The sequence below is a fragment of the Numenius arquata genome, chromosome 1 (assembly GCF_964106895.1).
Source record: "Numenius arquata chromosome 1, bNumArq3.hap1.1, whole genome shotgun sequence".
Taxonomy (NCBI): Eukaryota; Metazoa; Chordata; class Aves; order Charadriiformes; family Scolopacidae; genus Numenius; species Numenius arquata.
The window spans coordinates 96,115,045-96,138,653 of NC_133576.1; the positions used below are offsets into that span (position 1 = coordinate 96,115,045).

Genomic DNA, 23,609 nt, shown 5'->3' on the forward strand with positions numbered 1-23,609 from the left:
GGGGGGGAAATAATTAAAAAAAGCGATTATCGAGGAGTGATGAGGAGCGAGCTGGGAGCGCCCAGCCCTTTGTGCGGCCGGCCCCCCGGAGCGGGGGGGAGCGGGGGGGGGGGGGGGGGTTGGCCGCGGTGCCCCTGCGCCTTTGGAGGAGGGTGGGGAAAAAAAATTAATATATAAAAATAAATATTAAAAAGATATATTAAAAAAAAAATCGGAGCGTAACGCTACGTGGGGGGGGGGGGGGAAATAAAATAAAAGAGTGTAACGCTACGTGGGAGGGGGTGTTTGTGTGGAATAAAAATCAGAGTGTAACGCTATATTACCTGCTGCAAAAATAATTTAGCTTCTATGAAATAAATATACTTGCTCTTCCAGAAGTCTGCAAACTGGGGAGCAAACCGCTGGTTATTTACATTAAAAGCATGTGCCCACAGGCATCGGCGTCACCCACCGAAAGCTTTCGGGTAAATGCGCTGGGATGAAATTTGGGCTCCTGTCCGCCTCCCCCCAAAATCCCGCACCGCCCGGGTACGGGCGGTGCGGGATTTTGGGGGGAGGCGGACAGGAGATGCTGGCTGGTTTATTTTATATTCCCCCCCCCCCCCCCGCCCCCTCCGTGGTTCGCAGGGATGCGATGCCGCGCTCCAGACAGCGGGTTTTTTCGGATCTTGGCGTGGTTGCGTGGAAAATAAGATGTTTTACGCGCTCAGGGAGCAGGTACGAGCAGTTTGGTAGGAGGCACCGAAGAGAAGTTGACTTGCATTGGGGTTTATATCGAGCTTGTAAAATCCTGCTAGCTTTTGGCAGTCCCCCCGAATAAGTAAGTAAACCATATATATATATATTTTTATTTTTTTTTTAATTATCCATCATGAAATAAATGGTATTTCTACCTCCCCCCCCAATTTTTTTGTTGCCTTTCCCTTTTTTGTCTTGCCACGGCAGGTAGATATTTGCGGCAACTTTGCGAGGCTGCTTTATATAGCGCTGGCGTATGGGCTCCATTTTCTGCTTTCTGGTTGGTCTCCAACTCTGAAATGTACAGGAACAGCAAAGTGGTCTTAGCGTGGGATTAGTAACTGTGCTGAATAGGTCACAGATGGGGCGATAGGAGCGTTTTATTAATGACGTAAGGCTGCATAAACCGAGTCTGCCGAATTTTTTTTTTTTTAATTTTTTTTTTAATTTTTTTTTTTAATATGCTATTCGTGCTGGGGGAGGGGGAATATCTTTCTAATGGGACGTAATCAACTTGAAACCGCTGTCTGCAAGCCGGCGTGTCACCTCATGTCACAAACCGACCACGCATAGCGAAGGAAACATTGCATGTGGATTTTTTTTTTCTTGTCAATGGTTTTTATTTTTTTTTTTTAGTATATATATATATTTTTTTTTTTTTCTTCCCCCTTCCCGTGCTGCCTGAGGCTTTGGCAGCCGGTCGGAGCTGAGCCGGAGCTGAGCTGCCGGCGGGTGCCCGGGCTGGAGCCTGTTGGGATGACATCACTCCCATCGGTGGCTGGGGAGCAGCACCCATCCGCAGCCCTTCCACGGGCCAGCACCCCCACCCGTGCCCCCCCACTGCATCCAGAACAACAGTGGTGGTATTTTGATGGTATTTTCCTTCTTTTTTTGTTGTGGCTTTTTTTTTTTCTTTCTTTCTTTGTTCCCTTTTATTATTTTTTTCCCCTTTCTTTCTTTTCCTGCATCTGGTACCTGGAACTGGGGGGGGGGGGCGGGGGCGGCACGGAGTGGGGGGGATGCAGTCCAGGGAGCACCTTTCTTTATGCAAACCTTTCCATTAGGATACTGGCAGCTTTACAAGGTGGCTTAGTCTTTACCCCCCACCTCTTTTTTCACCTTCCACCCCCCCCCTCCCCCCCTCAGTTCATGGACTAGTCAATAGCATTTAAAGAGGGCTGCAAAAAATCGTATTTTCTCTTCTGGCCCCCAGTTGTGGGGAAGAGGGGGCTTTTTGAAGGGGAGATACGCCGTGGGGCATTTGATGAGTGATTGCACGTGTGCTGGAAGGGCTGGGAAGGAGTTCAGGATGTGGGAGATGCTGTTCGGTTTCTGCTTCTGATAGTGAGGTAATATCAGACGTGTAAAGAAGGGGGGGATGGGAAATGAGGTATTTTTAATTTTTTTTTTTTTTTTTTTTTCCCCAGCAATATTTAGTGGTAACATTTCCAGGCCTTCCTGCGCTTTCTTGTAGAAAAACCTTCTGCTGGAACGACCCCTGAGAGCCAAAGAAGACTCTGTGTAACAACTTTTAAAAATAAACTTTAAGATTCCAGGACAGGCTAATTGCGGAGTTCTCTGCCAGCTGTTTCTATTGGGATGAGCCAGACCTGAACGTGCTCGAGCAGAATTTTACTTGGGAGGAGAGGAGGCTGAAATGTGGCGGGGGCTGGACCAGCCCTTCTTTCCCTGGGGAGATGGTAGAGTGGGGTCAGCCAAGGGCTTGGACTGCAAAGCCCTATGGTAGCGACTGTCCTCCTCTTCACCCAGAAAAAAGATGGTGCGTGATGGTACCCACCACAATTAAATAGAAATACACACCATCTTTTTGAGGAAAGTGCCTCTCCCAGGTGCTTGGGGAGCTGTGCCGCACCACGGGCTTGCAGAGGATCTGCGTAATTCGGTGCACGTTTTGTTGCTAGAATGGTGTCCTGGTGTTTAGATTTTGGGTAGTTTATGAAATAAAGGGGGGGTATGTGCCTTTTCTCATCACTGGGTGGTGAGTTACGCTAGCCTTCCCAAAGTTGCCATGCTGTAGCCTCTCTGCTTCAGGATGCTGGATAACCTCTGTGAGACACGGGTGGCTTCTGGTGCCACTTTTCAGGATGGCCGACCTCCTTGCTGGTTCTTTCAGTGAGTGTCACTTGCATTGTGTAACAGGTCTTGTCAGTGCAAGGTTGGTTGTCACCAAGCCTTTGTTTGAGTCAAGCAAAATATGAGACTGTGAATTAGGTATTTGTATATTAATAAAGCTGGGGAAATACTTGTTTTTACTGAAGCGTTTTGCTTGCGGCTTTTGAAGTGTTGTATCTTGATTTGTTTTGTTGGAGGATGGATTGTGGTTTGCCTTTCCTTGACGTAACTACAAACTGAAACAAAACAATTAATTTCTTTAAATGGAAATCTCATTTTTAGAAAAGCTGAAATGGATGCAGCACCGAGACTTTGACCTTCTCAGCTCCTGACTAGTGGTTGTTTACTACAGCTGCAGCTGTGCGTCTCTGAAAGAGGAGGAGCTGCAAACACAAGCATGCTCGCTTTCCCCTCAGGAAGAGGAAAGCATATAATGAGCACGCTGTCTCAAAGTGAGATGTAAAGAAAAGTAGTGAGCGGTCAGGTTGCGGCTTTTCCTTTCCTTTTGTGCAAGGTGGGCTGTGCTGTATCTGCAAGACAAATTTTGAATCTTGGAACTGCAAATGTGAAACCATGAAATGACTACACTTCCTATGCAGTGAAAAAGAAATTAACTCTTTTTTTTTTTTTTTAATTAAATGCATGCTTATGCTAGACAGGAGAAATGCTTTTGCACTGTAGTAGTAAGGACGCTTTCAACATTGTTCGTCAGTGGAAAAAGCTCCATGTAACCTTACCCTGTGTTCAACAACTGAACTTTAGACGGTCCTCTTGCTTCAACTGAATGTTGTTTTTTTTTTAAGTCAGTACTAAATGCAAAAAAAAAAAAAAAAAGCCAACAAAAGTTATATTTGAGGATTCAGTGTCAAAATGATTGTTTTAGTTTATAGCTAGGCATAGAACTATGTTGACAAACTTGACCGGAGCGTTGACTAGACCTAATGTATGTACATGGCACTGGTGCAAAAGTGGGTAAAATTGGACCAATGTGAGAATAGTTGTTTCTTTTGTTTTATATATATATATATATATATATATATATATATATAAAAATGCCCACGGTTGTGCTAGTGGTGCTGTGTTTGTGTTTGGAAGCTTTTTTCTGTGCAGAAGGTCTGCTTAGATGTGGTGCCCTAAAATCTGTGAACTTTCTCATACTTCTGCAAAGCTTGGTGTGACTGTTAGGTCTGAAGTTTATTCTGAGTCTGTGCTCTCATGTTTGCTCCCAAGCAATAACTATAATACAAAAATGGTAGAGTATTATTTAATTAGTTTTATTTACCTTTACCTTTTGGCAGCAGAGACTTCTTAAAACTAAGAGACAGAAGGAAGTGGTAAAATGAACATGGCTTTGCCAAAAAGTCAATATATCTATACTGTATGTAACACTGAGCTTGTGTGGACTTTCCTGTCTTAAGTTCAGTGTAAAATCTCATGGTATTCATGAGAAAGCATGATCTAGACTTTAGTCTGAACCAAAATCAAATTATAATATACAAATATTTTTTTTTTTTATTTATGTCTACTGCAGAACGATGTGTTTTGATTTGGAGAAGACAACTTTAAATTATGGTGTGCCTTGCTCCTATAACTATTTCTGTCATTTCCTGCATTTTTGGGAAGGGATGGTGGCGTGAGCCATCCCAGTGTTTCTCAACTGAAATACATGGTGAAACTTGGGAGTGAATATATGAAGTCATGTAAAATATATTCAGGGACAGTATGCCTTCATATTGACTGTGTTTCTTTGTGCACTTCACATCTGTGCACATCAGTTCGTGTGTCAGAGGAGCCCCTTCAGCTGCAGGTACAAGGGTAGGACTTGTCTAGGTGTTGGCTTGCTGATTATTCCTTTTTTAAAATTTTTTTATTATTTTTTATTTTATCTAAAGTTCAGTAATATCACAAGAACTTAAAAACTACTGTATATGAGAACTAAAATTGTATGTGTCAAGAGAGTCCCCATGATTAAAGACTATTAAAAATATCCTCAGCGATACTGAATAAAGTTTGCCAGCTGCACACTGACATTTCCTACCCTCTGAATGCAATCCTTGCAATGTCTGTATTTTTATTTATTTTTTTTTTATAATCTCCTGGTTTGTTTATTTGTTCATAGATTATTATTATTTTTTTTTTTTCTTTCTTGCAACAAATGCCCTCACGTGCACTGGTGTTTATCCTTTTGCGGGTCGCTGGTCTTGCTGGCGTTGACAAGCTTTGGAGTCGCAGCTCGGCCCAGCACCACTTGAGTTAAGGAATGTCTGGTTAGCAGTAGCAAGCTTTTGTCCTCTCTGTGAACCGGCCTCCAGGAGGGGAATGAAGCACGCTCTTTGCTAATGGCTGGCACGGTGTTTGCTACATAGCAGAGTAATGATGGGACTCAAAAATCCCGAGCTTTGTTCCTGGCTGTGGGGTGAGTGTGTTCTCGTCGTTAAACCGTAGAACAATCAAATGCATGACCTTGGACATCGGTGCCACAAAGGAGATAATTAATCAGATGATGTATCGTGTTGGGAGACCCGAGTTCTGGTCTCGGTTTTGTCAGATGTCACCTAGGACAACCACTTCGTTACCCTCTCTGTAAGGTGGGAAGCAGCGACCCTAATTCCTAATTAGTGTGGGGCGTTGTCCAGTGGTCAGAGCTGTGAAGAGCACAAGGTTATGCATGCTAATGCTGGTCCTCCCGCTGACTACCTAAATAGCTTCTTTTTCTCTGCCTTGGCCAAGAAGGGCTTTGCCAGTGGTGGTGTTGCATCTTTTCTCTGGAGCCCTATAGGTCCCTGAAAGCTATGTAGGAAGCATGGTGATGCTGGCTGGGTTGGTGCAGGTGATACGCAGAACGCTCAGGCCATCTGGAAATAAGTTCAGGTCTGTTAGCGGAGTTGGAGATGCTACCAGTGAGCTCTGGAAGATTTCCTGAGCATGGGCAAACTGTATTTCTCGGATATTTTGTTTAAGTTTTGACAGACTGGCATTGACATGGGTAAAGGCAACTGTCTAACCCCAGCATTCTGTCTTCTTCTTGGATGTGGATTCCTGAGGGAGAATCTTTCCAAACAAAATATTCTGAATTATTTTTTAGCTTTGTTTCCACTACTGAAATTGTCAGAAGTGACTGGTGTGTTCTCAGAAACTTACAAATCAAACTTTGCAGAAGCAGTCACTGAGAATTTCAGCTGAAATGATTAAAGTTTGTTAAATGGAATAATGCAACGTTAGAAATTTGTAACATGAATTTCAAAGGATAACTGTGACTGTTGTCATTTACCATGGATGTTATTCCTTTTTTTCCCATGGGACCAGCTTTTTCTTGTGGCCTGCTAAAGTTGAGGACACCTTTTATAGCAGATGTGATAACATGTTGTCATTCGAGGTAGCTCACTGAGATATTTAGGATTAATGGTATTGGTTGCCAGTTCTTACTTTTTTTCCTAGGAAGATAATGGCTGTGAGTATTATATAGTAACATCTGACATGAATCTGAGCAGGACTTGACTTAAAATCGGAATAATATAGAATTATTTTTTTTTATCTGTCTTTATTTTGAGTGTGCAATGCTTGCATAAAACAGTTTTGAATATGGGTTGGCTGTGCTCTACAAGAGCATGTAAAGAGCTGGGATTGATGACACTTTAAAATCTTTTTAAGTGTTGGACAGTAGTTGGAGCTTTTCCAGTTGCTTTTTCAGAGAATCTTTCAGTTGCAAGAAAATTTGGTTTAAGTGGGAAATGAAAAGATTTCTCTTAAAAAACCCAAAGGTGGGGAAAAACATTCCTTCCTGGTTTCTGTAAGTTGGTGACAGTTACAAGGCGACTAAATTTTTTACTGTTTTCATCTAATCAAGGAATTCTTTTGTATAGACAGTGCCCTACAAAATTTTGAAAGGAAAAAATGAGCAAAGTGCGTTATTTTTCCTTTTTTGAAAGGGAGAGCATGCAAACTCAGTTTAGTTAGCAGGCAGATTTGGAGGCTGCTATTTCAGAAAGCATTGCCATTTTCACTTTTACTTTTCAGATCTATATTCAGCTAAATCAACATTTTGTTAAAACATCTTTGACATTTGTCTAAAGAGTATATATCAATAATTATGGACCTTCTATTTTTAGAAGGTGATGGATTTGTCATTTTTGGTTGTGACTCTATTGGGATAAAGTTTACAATAGTCACATCGAACAATTAAATATAAAGTAGCACAAATTGAAAAATATCTGGAGATTTAGTACACTTTTTCTTTTTTGAATCCCAGCCAGTATCCAAGATGGATTTTTTTTTTTGTGCTTGCCGGAGATGGGCTCTCCTTTAGGTTTCATGTGTTGGTGGATTTAGGGAGACAATATTTCTTTTTCATTGCAATGTTAAAGAAGCATGTGGGCTAGTCAGGGATGGGAGGCTTGAGACTACGCATAGCAATCACAGACACTTGCCTAAGTGAGTTTTGCCAGATAGCTTGAATAAAATACATTCCTTTCCCCAAAAGAAAGGGATATGTTGCTTGCCTCAAAGGTGTGTACTAAAATCACGGCACTGGAATCATTCTCATGGCCAAAAGGCCATCAGAAAACCTCTCTGTGGGCTGTTAGTAGAGGAAGTCTCAGATGTTCAGCTCACACATAGGTGCGTGCGCTGTACTTGTTTAAAGATAGGTGAGAGGACACCTGTCCTTCTGAAATCCTGCGAGAAGCATTCCGGGCCCTTCAAGATTTGGTGGTGGTGGTGAGGAAGGAGTAGCAGTTTATGTGGGATCTTCTCGTGCCTTTTGTTATTTAGTGTTTAACTTACCCCATATGTTGTGAGAGCAGGCACCCCTAGCCAGGCTGCGGTTTCCTACAGTAGAGACAGCACCGGGAACTTAGCGGCTTGGTACTCACATCCTCTTGTGGGCATAGCCTGAAGTCCATCAGCAGAAATGAAAAATTCTTCTACCTTCAGATCCCACCAAATGTCACTGAAGTTCCACGTATGTGTGGCTTTAATTGATACGTCTTTTTTCTTGCCTTTAAAAAAAAAAAACCCAAACAAACAAACCAACAGAAAAAAGGGGAATTAAAGTAAAAAGACAGAGTTTCTTCTTGTGATGAATTCTGACTGCAGTCTATGTTGCATGTTCCCATCCATCAGTTCTCATCTCTGTCTGTTTAGCTGTTGCGCTGCCTTCTGGCTCTTGCCCTGCCTCTCTTTGGGTGAGGAGCGCTGTTCTCCAACATCCTCTTCCTCTTGCTGTAACCCTTCTGCCGATGACCTGAATGGAAGAGTGTCTTGCCATTAAAAAGCTTCTTTAATTGTTATTTCCAGCCACATTTTCTGGATCCTGAATTATTTTAAAACTGCCTTCATTTTAGGAAAAGTCTAGGACATTTAACTACTCTTCCCTTTTCCGCCCCTGCATTTTCTTAAAAACGTTTCTAGTTACACTGGTGTGCTTTCACCCATCCGACTGAAGAAGCCAGTGGCTCTTAATGCTATTTGTAGCATATATATATATATATATATATATATATATATATATATATATTGCTTAAAATTGCTACTTGCTCCACGTAAGGGATATTTTCTCAAGTTGTTCAGCGCCTAACTGGCAAGCCCTCTGAGCAGGTCTGCCTTCCCTGAAAGCGTGGCTTTCCGTGATGGCTTCTGCCTGGCCAGAGAGTGGGGCACGGGGGGGTGAGGATGCTCCCCTGCCTTTCGCTGTGGATGCTGCAGTGTCTTTCAGCAGACCCAGAGTGAGCCAAGGTCAGTCCCGCATCCAGGCTGGCTCCTTGGATGTTACTGTGGTATATCGTAAAAGGAAATGTGAGGGTAGCATGGAGAGTCATCTTCTCATACCATTTTAATATTAGAAATATGAAAATAGTCAGTGGAAATATTCTCCTAGTGTTATACAATATTAAAACTAATTCAGCAAACCTGAAAATTTTTATCTGTATCAAAGAATCTGTAAAAGTAATTTCTATAGGAGGGAGCAGAAATGAGACACATGCTATGGCAATCATTTGATATGATCTAAAACAGTAATTCCAGTCAGCGTTCGTCAGGCATTATAGTGTTTTCAGTTTAAAAGCTGAATGACTAGACCGCAGCTTTTGTGAAGCTTGAGGATTGGCAGCCGTGTCGAGTACGGGAATTGTGTCCTAAAAACATCTTGACAGCGCTGCAAGTGCCATAGAAGAAGCGAAGCCACGAAGCCACATTTAAGCAACGTGTAAGTTGCAAAGACTCTTAAGGTTTTCTGCCTGGATGAACAAGTTCGAATTTAGCCACAGATGCTGAATTCAATGCATTTTCCCAGTTTGTAATATGAACCTTGGTTTTGGAGACCCGTCTAGTGCTGTATGTCAAGTAGGAGGCTTTCAGCTTGAAACTGAGCTCTTAATTCAGTGGTTTAGGAGTACTTTTAGGCTGTTTGGCTTTAAAACTATCATCTTTGCTCTTGGTGCCTGATGCAGGCTTTCCTAGCTCTCTCTACAGCAATCTTTTGCCTTTAAACATGAAGTCCCACGTTCAGAGGGGGATTTAATTCCCTGTATTGTAGGCTGAAGAACATGTTGGGTATCCCCCGTAGAGTAGTGTGTAAAACGCAGTATAAGCCTGCAGTGACTTAGTGAAAAGTCTTTGAAAAGTGTGTTTGAGGTCTTAGTTGAAGAGTGAAGATACATTTTGAGTTCAGTGCCGTCCTGGAGGATGGTTTCAGATGATGGCTGGTTCTGGTCAAAGTCTTTAGTTGGTGGTGGTCACGTTGGCATTTAAGCAGACAGCAGAAGGAACGTACTGTAAAGTCAAATGAAGTTACGCTCACGGGGGGCAGGATTTAGTGACGTGAGAAAAAAAATATGAGTTCTCAGCATGGGATCAAATTGTGGATTCATTGATTTGAAGACTGGAAAATACCATTATGATCTTCTAATTCAATTTAAATACTGCTGTCGGTAGAGTATCACCTTGGCCTGCGTGAAACACGATTGGTCTCTTGGAGCTGGAACATTTTGTGAATACATAAAAATGTAAAAAACATAAAAAACTTCATGTGATGGGGAATCAATCTTTGGTAAGCTGTTCCAGTGGTTATAATTACGCTAATCTCTATGCATTATTTGTACCTTGAATTTATCCATATATTTGGCTTGCAGCCACTTAACCTTGTTATACCTCTGTCTCTTAAGTGAGTGGTCAACCAGTCTCCTGTCAATTCCTTCTCCATCTTCGTTTTCGGAGTTTGCATAATTGAACAGCATTTTAATTTGCGACTGTTGGAGTGGGTGAATTGATTTAAATCGTTTTGACTTTAAAGTAGCGGGCAGGAAAACTTGATTTAAACAATCAGTTTAAATCTTGTTTGGTTTCTGCAGTTCTTACTGATTTTCCCATTCTCAGTGACGTCTGTTGGGTAGGTGATGTTTAGCATGCTGATACGCAGCAGACAAAGTAGTCTTTATGCAGCGTGTACTCAAATTTTTAGCCAAGTGAATGCTTGTATGCACACCGATATATTTAAAAAGTTTTTGGAGTTAATGTTCATTTACTGAGTTTGATATTACAGTATGACTGATGACGCGTTTCTCATTTACTAGATGGTCTAATTTTACTATTGACTTTGTTAACTACACTTTGATAGAAATTAGAACTCATAAACTGTAGAAAACATAATTGAAATTATTTTATTAGTATTTTGACTTATTTTTAATGTGCCAGATGACTTTAAAAATCTTTTTAAAAATGTATTTGTGTTTAAAACTAACGTTTATATTAAGTAAAGGAAAAATAATACTTGATTATTAAGAGAAACTCATCTTTAAGGGTTTTAGAACTAGTAGGTATCACTCTTTAGCATATTGTTTATATTAGAAGACTGGAAGTGAGAACACATTTACCTCCTGCTCCTGGTGGATTTTTCAATTGCTGAATGAGCTAGTTATTGGTCTGTGGTTGTTGAATAAGCTGTGAGAAGATATTCTATTATGTGCCTGCTTATTGATTAGTTTACTACGTTTCAGTTTTGTTTAATCTGTGATTTTTATTGGGTTAGCAGTTTCTTTGAAACTTCAACAGCAAATGAGTACTGTTTGAGCATCGATGAAAGAAGGAATGTAAATTGGCTTCTTCATTTCAAATATAATTTTGTTGAATAATTTAAATAAGAGTCAGAATTTTTCATTAGGGCATATAATATTGTTACAGAAAAAAGCCATTTCTTTACCAGACAGGTTTTGGAGCGCTGTTGGTTAGCCTGCTTCTTCTAGGAGTATTAAACATTGTCAAAAGATAGGAGTAGCCATCTATTCTCATTTTGTGAAGCTGCCTATGAAAATAACTTTTTCAAATATTTGAGTTATTCTCAGCTGATGATGCTGACACCCCATTTCTCAGGTGCCTTTTCGGACATGTCTATTCGGTGTATTATATCTAAAGTATGAAATAGGATGCTCGTTGGCTGCAGGTACCAGCTGAGCAGAATCACCCAGTGTTTGATGAGCTTACCTTGGGCTGCGCTTCTCAGACCTTTCTGTCTTTTGCTTACTCCGTTTTTTCTTCTTCTTTTTTCCAGGATCATTTAAAACTTAATAATGATCATAGAATCATAGAATCATCCAGGTTGGAAAGAGACCCTAGGGATGTTATTTGGATACTCCCTTCCCTCCACCCCATAACTGCTGTTCATTTATCATACTGGTTTTAAAAGAGTGTGTAAGGATACCAGGTGATTTTGCAGAGCTCTGCTCACCTTGGGGATGTTGTCCTCTTTCACAGTGGTCTTATCATTGAACAAACTGGAGCTCTTCCCTGTAATTATTTCATCCTTTTTGGAGACTTTCTTCCATGCTTAAGTACATACTGCTCTATTTCCTCAGTCTTCTCAAAGAGATATAATTATGTAAATAAAGCTTAATTTCTACATATTCTGACTTTTAAACTGTCATCATAGGTAACCTTATTTTATAAGGAAACCAAACTAAAGATGGGACTTTCTCCTTTTTTTTCTTTGCTTTCTCCCTAACTTTTTGAAATAGCAGCTGAAGGCCAAAGTGAGATTTAATTTTTTTTATTTGCCAGCTTTTTCATTGTATAGTTTTGTTCGGTATGATAACTCCATTTTTACTTGCATTTCTCATGGAGCCAGGCAAAATGATGTAGGACGCAGAGCTATCAAAAAATAGTTTAACTGGAAATGTAATTCCCTTCCTCCTTCTCAGAGAAGGAAAAGGAAGTTTGTTGGCTGTGCCACTTTATTCTTGCAAGTTGACGTAGCTGGTGCAGGTCCTGTGAGAAGGATCAGGGTTGGGAACAAGGACCATTGTGCGGTATAGCCCCGTGCAGCAAGTCGGAAAACTGAAAAGTGGCGGTCAGGGGAAAGGTTTTATTAATGCTTCAAGCTGCCTGAGAGGAAAGGGAACCAGGTAAAGCATACTAGAAATATATCCAAGCCTGATGGAGGCTCTCTGCCAAAAGAATTGCTCTTACGCTCTTGAGAGAAGTCCAAATGGGTGTTTTCTTATCTGTGTTTTTAAAAAAGGAAAGTGAAATACACTTTAAAGGTAATTTTACACAGCACTACTGCAAAACTAACTGGTCTGTGGGAAAACATCACCTTTCCGAAAGCCAGTTGACCTCCGGTCGCTTGTTACAGTCCCAGGATTTGCTCCAGTTCCTCCTCCTGACAAACTCTTCTTCAATGCACGCTCCAGTGTCTTGGTTTAGGCTTCCAGTGGGGTGCTTGAAGTAGGCTTATGCTTTCCTCCATTGGGTTTACTACTATTCATGATTTTTATGTTCTATATGAACCACTGGTTTATTAAGAAATAGCCCCTTACAGTCCAGGAGTGGTGCGTGAGGCTCGTGAACAGCTCTCCGTGGAGCTTTTGAACTTTGTCTTCTGAGTACAGCTCTTCGCACGGCAAAGAAGAAATGTGAGCCCAAAGCGTTTGCAGTCATTAACGTAAAATCCTTTATCTAGAAAGGCTAATAATGATTTCATTTTTTACTAGAGAGGAATTTTTAGATGTTGTTTGTTGTTCTTCACCAGTAACATTGCTCTTGTTTTCTCCATGCAATGTCTATTAGCCTTTTTACCTTTTTTTACTTTCCGGTTGTGTGTTGGTTTTTGTTTGCTTTTTTTTTTTTTTTCCAAATGCAGAATTAGTTTCCATTGCACACAATTTTAAATGTAACAAACAGCCAGCCCTTAATTTATATTTTCATGTTACAGATGACATAGCATGTTCTAGGTCCCTGGAGCCCTGAATTTCTGCTAAAGATTTATTACAGTAGATCCTGAAAACACTGTGGTGAAGCAGTAACCCCTTGGTTTCTGGGTCAACGCAGTAGACAGCTGGACCTGCATGTGGCTTCTTGGTGCTGGTGTCTTGCGTTACCTTTGGGAGAACTTGCAGTACGTCACAAGTTGCCACGTGGAAAGTGACTCCATTTCTTCCTTTTAAATCAGGCTGTCAGGTGCCATTCGTGTCCTGGTCTTCTGTACCTGGGTCATCTGAGGTTTGACGTGACCATGAGTTCACTTGAGTTGAGCAGGAGGGTCCCTTGGGCCTTTCCTCTCCTTGCACTCGGAGTGAGGGCTGCCTTTGGTACGTGTCCTCATGTCTGTTCTGGCTCCAGGATCCGTGGGAGAGTATTTCTGCTCTTTCCCGTCTGTTTCCCAGTTGTGCAGTTGGACTCTGTGTCACAGAGTTGCCCTTCTCTGGGATGATGGCAGGTTGCAGGGGAGAGAATTTTCTAAATTAAGGGGTGGGGAGAGGACGCAAATAGTCCAAGAAAAGTAAACTTTTGTGTGTTTCATTAGTAAATGATGGCAGAAAGAAAACCCGTTGTTAGTGGTGACTTAAGATCCTTTGAAAACTACTTGCTGCTGAATATACTTTCCATGCAACATGGGTTTCTCATTGCCACACTAGTAATTATCCACTGAAGATCTTGTCCATTACTAACATCTCAGTAATCAGCTCTGGAATGACATTTCTTATACTGCGGACAACTTTGAGATGTTTTGTAGGACAGAAATTGGTTTTTACTGCTCGCCACAGAAGTTTACATAGCTAATGTGATGCTTGGTATGTTGTGTGATTCTGTTGTGATGGGTTCATTTTTGTTGTTTGAACAGTCCCCTGTTGTAATGTCAAGAGAGTCTCCCGGCTCCTGCTTCTAAGCTTGCTGAGAAGTTGCAGGTTTATTTCGTGTATTGTTCTTGAATGTGGATCTTTGTAGGTTGCAGATTTGTGATGGATGCAGTAAATCTTGTTACAGCCAAAGTCCATGGATTCAGCTTGATGCCCGTTATCTCAGGAGGAGACTGAGGTGCTTTCTCAAAGTGCTGATGTTTGTGTTGTTACCCTAAGCCACCAAAGAACATCCCTGTCTTATCCAGTGTTGAGTTTCTCTGAGCAAACAAAATGCAACATCCTGAGGAACTTTGGATATGCCTTTTGTGTCTTAAGCAGTTGTCGGGGGCGTCATGTAGGTAGATGCGAGAGGATGTGAGAGTGCGATGTGTGTTTTTTTTCTAGTCTGGATTCTTCTTCTTCTTCAGAGTCTTTGTTTTTCAGCAAGGATGTTTGGACACATAATGCTCTTTAAGTATGTAATTTAAAAGCACATTACCTGGCTTTTTGGGAACTGAAGTCTTGCAGAACTTCTGACAGACAGGAGAATGGATTTCTTTGTTGCTTTGATCTGTCTTCACTGTGCAAGAGCACAAAAATACTGTTGCGGGTGCTTTGTTTTAGTTTTAAGTCTTCACATTAACCAAAGTGGAATTCATAGATTTTGTATTTCTACTTAACGTCAGGCTTTACTTCTTCCTTGTCTCCTTTTCAGATAGAGATATTATGTCATTGCAGCTTCGCTGATAATCTTGCTTTTTCCGAAGATCCCATCAGCAAAATTACTTTGAGTATATTTTGTGCTCCTCACCATTTATTTTATGTCTGGAGGATGCAGTAAGCTAGTCATGCCTTAAATTGATTTAAATATCTGTCAAATAAGAAAAATAATAGAAAAAAAAAATCAAGTAAGCAGCATTCTATTATAACATGCTACTCTATCCCTGGATTTTGTCTCTATCTTCATTAACATTGGAACTTTACCATGAGATGCTTAATACATTTTTAGGGAGGATGGTGAGATATGTTCAGATCTCCATAGGTGGTGTACTGCTTGGTAGTTTGGGAGTCAACTAAGAATTGCCTCATTTTTGCCTGTGCAAAATGAATGTAATGCTATTTACCCAGGCCACTTGTAGATCTACCATTGGGGAAAAATATGTAGAAAAGCTGAGTAATACAAGGGTTATTAGACGTGTCCTTCAGATGGCAAATCCCACAGGGATTTCTGTAGATGTTAGGTACTTTCTTCAGTTGCTTCTGCAGGTTGATGTTTTTTTCGGAAGACGTAAGGAAAAGTGTAACTTCTTTGTTTTGTCAGACTGAGAATAACTTCTATGAGCCCTGTAGCCATGAAAAGTATATTGAAGGAGGCTGTTTGCGAGATGTATTATCCACTTGGTTTCCTTGGAAACGTGAAACATGATTTACAAATATTGACTTGAGAAAGCTGCAGCTTAGAGGAAATCCTAAACTGTTGGTTCAGGCTTTTAAATTAATATCTCTGAAGAGTCTAGGCCGTATTGAAAGTTACTGCATGTCTATCAAGTGATATTCATAATAACTCTGGGTATCTCTGTTTCTTGATGTAATAGCTAATTCTGGATGCTGCAGGACTGGAGAGAATCTGTGGGAATTTTGCTGGATAAGGAGCGCTGAACTGGGATCCCTGGCTCCAGTTTCACCTGTTGTTAAACAACCCAGCTCCCACTGGAGTTAAACTAATGCTCCTAAAAATCAGGTCCTTAGTGCCTTACTTACAACTGATGGACTGCAATCTGGAATGTTTTCTTCTTGGTGGAGTTAGACACTGTAAATCATTATTCATGTCTTGTAAATGTTTCTAAACTCCATGGAGGGTGGTTTGACTGCTCTTTGTTATGTTTATGCAAGGGATTGTGTGATAACCCTAAGTAAATTACATTTACTGGATAACTTATTTTTATTGTATAGGAATTTTCATATCCACATATTTTTAAAGGCTGCTGATCATAATTTGGTCTTGCTGGGCTTGTTAAGGTTTTTAAAATGAAAGCTCCTTATCCCTGGAATGTGGTGTTAGATTATGCTGAAACTGGTGTTAAATTCACGCTGGTGAGGTGGAAAGGGGCATCTGTATGGGAGAAAAAGCATACAGCAGAGTGTTCCATACATGCTACGAGTGCTGAGTTGTATACAGAGTGGATTGAGATTGCTTCTCTGCCCTCATTAGCAAGAAACAGGTCTTGGTTCTGTCAGGAGACTGGATTGGGTCAAGAAACTGCCCCAACTTCTTGGGATTTACTGATTTATTCTTAACTCTGGTTATTCTCCCAGTTCATCTGCCAAAACAGCTATGGCTGTGCCGGAGTGGACCAGGTGGTTGGAGACCACCAGTGCAGGAAAGCACCTTTAGCCCATTCCCAAAGTTAAAAGTGTGACAGCCTTATATCCCCAGTGTTTTTAATCCAGAGAAACATCTCTAGAGCAGAGATGAGATCTTGGATTTCCCTGGGGAAAACCCATCCCATGTGTGTTTGTCTGCTCTTGTTGTTTTGTGGCTATGAGAAGATGGCAAGGCATGGTTTTCAGGGAGATACAATGTGTTATGATGAGCAAATGATGTACTTGGGCAGAACATGAGCGTGCAAGCATGTGCTTCTGTTTTAGACCTGGATAAGACTTCATGTGTCTGAAACCGTTGGATTTTTCCCAAAAAATGCATGACATGTTTTATGCAAAATATTATTACTCCTTACAAACCATACCTTGCTTGGTGGTTAAAAAGGCATTTATGGTGAGTGGCATTTATGGTGAGTGGCCCAAGGTAGCTTTATGTGGCCACATTAAGGCAGGACGAATCTATGCCTACCTACCTCTGGGACTGCAGGGAGGATTTTACACAGGAAGTAGGAGGTGGGATGCAGGCAGGTGGCTGCGCAAGTGCTTATAGGGATCAATGTCCCAAGGCATTGGAAGCGTAGGCAAGCAAGGACCACTGAAACCTGTAGGTCAGTGTGTCACAGATAAGATAGCTGTATCTATGGGCTATGTGTCTTGTGGGACTTCAAAGCAAGTAGGAGACCACAGCATCCCTCCATGCATGAGTCAAGTGATGCTGCTTTTCTCATCAAGCCAGTTTAACTCAGAAGAGGGGCTTTGTGTGATGCTTCTGTAAATAATGCTTAACATCCTGAAGGTTACAAGGATGTTTGTCTCATGTGGGTGCTAAGGAAGGATTCGGCGGTGTTGTTTTTCAGTGGCTGGTTCCAGCAGATGAAGGCAGCTTGCTCTTGACTTGCCACCTGCAACAGATTACGGTGGCAGGGGCCGCGAGATGGCAGGAAGATTAATGAATGGGAGGGGGGAATTGGGGACATACGGAAAGAGAGAGAGTGCGTATGTAGAATCATAGAATGGTTTGGGTTGGAAGCGACCTTAAAGATCATCGAGTTCCAACCCCCCTGCCATGGGCAGGGACACCTCCCACTACACCAGGTTGCTCAAAGCCCCATCCAGCCTGGCCTTAAACGCTTCCAGGGATGGGACATCCACAACTTCCCTGGGCAACCTGTTCCAGTGCTTAACCTCACAGTAAAGAACCTCTTCCTAGTATCTAATCTGAATCTCCCCTCTTTTAATTTAAAACCATTACCCCTTGTCCTGTCACTACACTTCCTGACAAAGAGTCCCTCTCCGGCTCTCCTGTAGGCTCCCTTCAGATATTGGTAGGCTGCTATGAGGTCTCCCCGGAGCCTTCTCTTCTCCAGGCTGAACAATCCAAACTCTCTCAGCCTGTCTTCATAGCGGAGGTGCTCCATCCCTGTGATCATCTTTGTGGCCCTCTGCTGGACCTGTTCCAAGAGGTCCATGTCCTTCCTGTGTTGAGGACTCCAGAGCTGGACACAGTACTCCAGGTGGGGTCTCATGAGTGCAGAGTAGAGGGGTAGAATCACCCCCTGTGACCTGCTGGCCACACTTCTCTTGATGCAGCCCAGGATGCGGTTGGCTTTCTGGGCTGCCAGCGCACACTGCCGGCTCAGGTTGAGCTTCTCATCCACGAGCACTCCCAAGTCCTTCTCCTCAGGGCTTCTCTCCAGCCATTCTCTGCCCAACCTGTATTTGTGCCTGGGATTGCCACGTCCCAGGTGCAGGACCCTGCACTTGGCCTGTTTGAACTTCATGCGATTTGCACGAGCCCATCTCTTAAGCCTGTCCAGGTCCCTCTGGGTGGCATCCCTTCCCTCCAGTGTGTCGACCGCACCACCGAGCTTGGTGTCGTTGGCAAACTTGCTGAGGGTGCGCTCTATCCCACTGTCCATGTCTCCGACAAAGATGTTGAACAGCACTGGTCCCAGTACGGACCCCTGAGGAACTCCACTCGTCGTTGGCCACCAATTGGACATTGAACCATTGACCACAACCCTTTTAGTGCTGCCATTCAGCCAGTTCCTTATCCACCGAGTGGTCCATCCATTGAACCCATGACTTTGCAGTTTTGAGACCTAAATGTTTTGTATGGGTGAAGGCAGCACAGCAGGTATATTGAGTCATTTGTTGAGGATCATGAACACGCATCAAAAAAGTGAGCGTGGCAGTTTAGGATGTCCAAAATAGATACTAGCAGAAAGGGAAGATAATTTTGTCAAATGAACTTGTGACTCTTTATGTAACCAAATAAGCTACACAGATTACTGCAAAGTCAGTCAAAATGGGAACAAGGATTTGCAGCACAAGAATTTGGCTAAAATTATGATTGTTTTTATGTGAAGCTGTTGTACCAATACAAACTGAATTTCATACTGCAGGATTGATTGTAAGATAAATGCCTTCAGATGAAAGCTGGAGAGAAGTAACTGCTCTCCATTTAAACTTAAAAGGAAGAAGGGATAACTTTTTCCAGTGAAGGTGTATAGAGAATTCTCAGAATAGGAAAATAAAAGATGGGAATGTATGAGATGTCAGTGTTACACTGCTTTTGTTTGAAGAGAGAAGATTATACTGGGTTCTTTCATTTTATAACGTGATGAGTGTCTTATGAATAGCACTCACTTTAAGTCATTAGAATAGTAGCCGTATAAGTAAAGTATGTAGTCTCTAAGGCAGCAGTTGGGAAAAAAATATGCCCTTAGACCTATTGCTCTTTTCCAATTTCTTTTGTCATTTCTTTTGTCTTTCTTTTGACTAGGGTGTCACCAGTAAATTGGTAGTTGCAAAAACTCAGTCCTGTAGAAATATCGGAGATCTTTAAATGTTTGGTGTTTTTCTGGCAGAATATTAATAGTATTTTCAGCTTTAGACTCCTTGTTGTTTCTAGCAAGAATAGGTAGATTTTAGAAATAGTTATGTGATATTTATTTAGCTGTTGCTTGTATAATACTGGAGGCTCAGAGCATCTCTCAGCTTTGTGGTGGCTCCAAAGCAGCTCCAACGCAGCATCAATGTCAGTCCTCAGATATGTTGGCTCTTACCCTAGCTTGTATTGACTTCTGGGAGTAAGGTGATGAAAGAAGTGAGAGATTACATTAGTCACAGACTAAGAGAAATATCAATTCAAGTAGAAAGTAAGTATCTCTTTCTTACTTACCTTCAGCCTGTAATGGTGTCAGTCTCTGACTCTCAGCCAGTTCTGTGACTGGGTGTGAGAGCTACAAGGTGTTAAAGATTTCTGGACAGAACACTTGAATTCTCTGTAGCCTGATGTGATGAGAGAAAGAACGAGCTATTTCTGCTAGAGGAAAGATGGAGGCTTCTGTGTTCAGCTCCATGACAAGACGTTCTTCACGTTGATGCTGAAATCACCATTGGAAGTGTTCAAGGTCAGGTTGGATGGAGCTTTGAGCAACCTGATCTAGTGAGAGATATCCCTCCATGCCAGGGATGTTGGACTAGATGGTCTTCAAAGATCCCTTCCAACCCAATCCATTCTGTGATTCTAAATGTGAGAAGTTAGTATGGAGGTAAGTTGGAGATGTCATCTCCTTTGAATCGGAATTGGCTCTTTCATGTCTTCCCGTGTGTGTTTGTGACGAAGCTGTCATTGCTGCGGGCTGCCAGGGGAGGTTAGAGCCAGTGGGCAAATGGCTTCCTCTAAGAAGGAGTGAGGAAGAGAACTGATGGTGGAATTGGCAAGGCCCATGGAGTCCTCCTCACTGACGGAAAGGAACTAATTTTTCTGGACTTGTGTGTCAGATTTACTTGGTCTGGATTCAAATCTGCACTCTGTACAACTTGAAAATAAATTCACCAAACAGCAATATAATAGACTGGGCATATGTAAATGGTGAAGTTACTGAAAGAATAGGAAATACTGGGTTTAAGAGGGAAAGATTCATGTGGCAAATGGAGTCTCGTGGAAAAAGCCCGCTTTTGATGTACTCTTAAAAAAAAAAAAAAAAAAAAAAAAAAAGAAGAATCTGAGATATTGGCAGGCATCCTCTTAAGTTAGCAAACTGCAGAAGCGTGTCTGTGCAAAATGAGAAATGTTTGCTTGGCCAGCTTTTCTTAACTGAAGCATTAAAGGTGTTGTGAAATAATGTAGAATGTACAAATGAGCATGCTGTCAAGAAAATCGCTTTGCAGCATGTGAAGTTGTACACGGAATGCAGCTGGGGTGGCCATATGAAAACAAGAGCGAAGCTGGTTAAGAGCAGTTGGTCCTAAGAAAGACGTTTCTCAGAAAGATGACTTTTCTGTATACATAAGAACTTACACCATTCTCCAGGCTTGCTAGAGGCAGTTTATACACCGTGGTGCACCTCATTTAGTCATAGTGACAATCCCAAATTTGTGAATGTTGAGATTTTGGGGGCAAGAATTAGGAATGGGGACAAGACTTAGGAATCTAAACTTAATTGCATCGTTATAAGTATTCCTCTGTGTGTGATGGGGTGAGATGGAGGTGGGAATGGAGAGGAAGGAGGGGAAGAATCTGCTTTTTACTGAGCTAAAGTTGGGTTTTTTTGTTGTTTTGTTGTTGTTTTTTTTTCTGAACTGAATCTGTCATTGAACTAAAGGGGGGAAGAGTTATGAATAGAGCGAGTCCTTGGAAAGAGATGAGCAAGCAAGAAAGGGGGGCTGCAGGAACCGATGAAGGACCAAAGTAGAGGCTTTTGGTGTGGGGCTAACGGGAGGCAGAGTGGGGTGTGGCGTCTGGAGGCTTCCCGGTGAACATGAGAACTGGTTGAGTCCCCACTTTCCAACAGGCCATTCAGAAGAGCAACAAATAATAACAGAGAAGACCCAAGGACAGCAAGACCCAAATGCACTTCTGTAACGCCGGGGGAGGAGGGAATAGTTGCGTTACTCAGAAGAGTTGAACTCTGTTGCAGTGCCAGAGTACCACCTGCCTTCTGTGCACGGAGGCTACTGAAAATACACACCGGTGGGGTTCATAGTTCACATCTGAAGAGCCGGTGCTTCTGCAGGGGTATGGCTGTGTTGCTTGCGTGTAAAAGCAGCTCTTTGCCCAGAGCTGTGCACCCGTGCAGCATCTGGCCCTTTTCTCCTGGCTCCATTTCCCTTCCCGCTTGGTAGCAGAAATAGCTCCATCCTTGCGGAGGTCTGGAGAGCGTGGCTCGCTGAACCAGAGGTTCTCGGGTGCTGGAGTGGAGGTGCCGTACAAATAGACAAAAAATCGTGGAATGAGGGGAAAAAAAAAAAAAGTGTGTTAATCTTGGATTTACTGGAAGTTTAAACAGTGAAGCTCTTGCTGTTTACACAGTAGATAGAGGAGTATCTATTAAAGGAAATAAACCACTGCCTGTCAAAGTCTAAACCAGCCACTGAGGGATTTTTTTGAAACAGCTGTGCTTTAAAGAAGCCAGGTCCTTTAATTTGTAAGCAGCAGGGACATTGCATAGTGGAGTTTCACTCTTAATACAAGTGGATGTCCACTTCTGTCACTAGCAGCTTTTTGCAGGGGAGAGTGTGTTATTTCAGTTGGTGTGTCCTGAATCTCACTGTAGCTAAACTGAAGTTATTCCTTTATTTTTTTGTAATATTGTTTGGATTTACAGTAGTGAAAAATTTTGTAGTTTGTATACACTCTGGGGGGCCTTCTTTGCTGACTTCTTAGGTACTTAAAGCTAACTTTTCTTCAGGTTTTTAAAGACTTAGTGCTTAGTTAACTGTGGCTGCAAACAGGCAAATTGTTGATTTTCATGGTTTATCATTGTGTCTGGGCTTCAAGTTAAAAAATTTGATTTTTTTTTTTTTTTCTTTGACATATTTGAAAATTTGAGCTGAGATTGCTTCTTCATCAGTAGTAAAAGTGCAGCAGGTAAATGGAGGCTTCCATTCACGTATGTAATTGTGTTGTCTTAAAAAATGCAGGTGATACCAAAGTAATGAAATACAGACTCTGGTGTGTTGTCTGCTTTCATTTCACTGTGTAAGAATAGGTAACTACAATGGGAAGAAGAAAAATCCGGCAGAATTGGGAAGATACAGGAACTCAGCATTGTTCATGTTGCCCAATATGTAGAAGAAACTATTGATTCAAGCTTATGCTTTCATTCTCTGTAACACTTAGAAGTTCCTTCTGTCTTGTTGCCAGCTCTTCTTTGTTAATTAGTCTCTGTGTATAATTTCATTCTCCTTTTTTGTGGCCTAGTTAAAACTGTCCTTTCTTGTTTGGGATTTGAAATCTAAGCAACTGATTGGGCAACAGGCTTCTCCAAATTCACTTAACAGTGACTGACTTCTCCTCTAGCCCCACTTTTGCATCTCTCATACAAATTACAGATGCTGTAGTGTGCGAAGGAAGATAAAAATTGGGGAGCATGGGAGTGTACACGGAGGCTTTCCCTTTCCGCCCCTGGGATGGGCTGTCTGTATGAATCTGGGAAATGGTCCTAGCATTCATTCTTCTCTATTCAAATATTGTTGGTAATACTCGAGTGAGAATAGCATTCCTGTAAAGGTACTAAAACTAGAGGTTATATTAGATGGGCTTGAGACAGTCTAGGTGCGATCTGGAGGTGCACAGTTATTTCATCTCATTTACTGAAATAGTAAAGTTAGCCTGAGAATTTACCCACAGGTTATCTGAAGGTGGGTACGGAAAATGTGTGTCTGCTTTTGAAACAGTTCAGCTACTGGTATTAGTTGTCACATGGTGACATTGAAAAACGGTGTGGATATATTTTTGTAAATAAACATAGGATAGTTACAAGAGGCATTCTTTATAGATGGCTATCCTTAAAAGTTCTCACATGGGTAAGTAGCTGGGGACAAATATTTTTCTTCCACATCTGGGAATGAACTGAGAGGCAACCAAAGAAATTATTAGCTTTGCATCCTTTGCCTTTTTGCTCACATGCATAAAGCTTGGTTTAATGTCAATGCCAAGGAGATAATAGTTATCCTTTTTCAAAAAGTGCTGCCTTCATTATCATCTGTACAAACTGTGAGTGGTATGAGATGCACCTCACATCATGTCACTTCAAAGAATTATGAATTTTACCTGGGTAATGGTTTGGAACAGATAAAAATGTGATTCAGGTTTTAACTCTTGCAAATTGTAGCAAAGCAGTGACAAGGAGCTCAAATCTCGGAGAGGTTGACTTTGGGGAGTATGTGATTTGTCAGTGATTCTACTAGAATGAAGTGAGGAAGAAAAATTTTTGCTCCAGATACTAAATATATGAA

General features: G+C 41.7%; 1 protein-coding gene across 2 annotated transcripts in view; it reads left to right on the forward strand.

Annotated features, from left to right (window-relative positions):
* KLF12 (KLF transcription factor 12) overlaps positions 1-23,609 on the forward strand; it is a 256,454-nt gene that overhangs the window by 1,158 nt on the left and 231,687 nt on the right. The window lies entirely within an intron of this gene.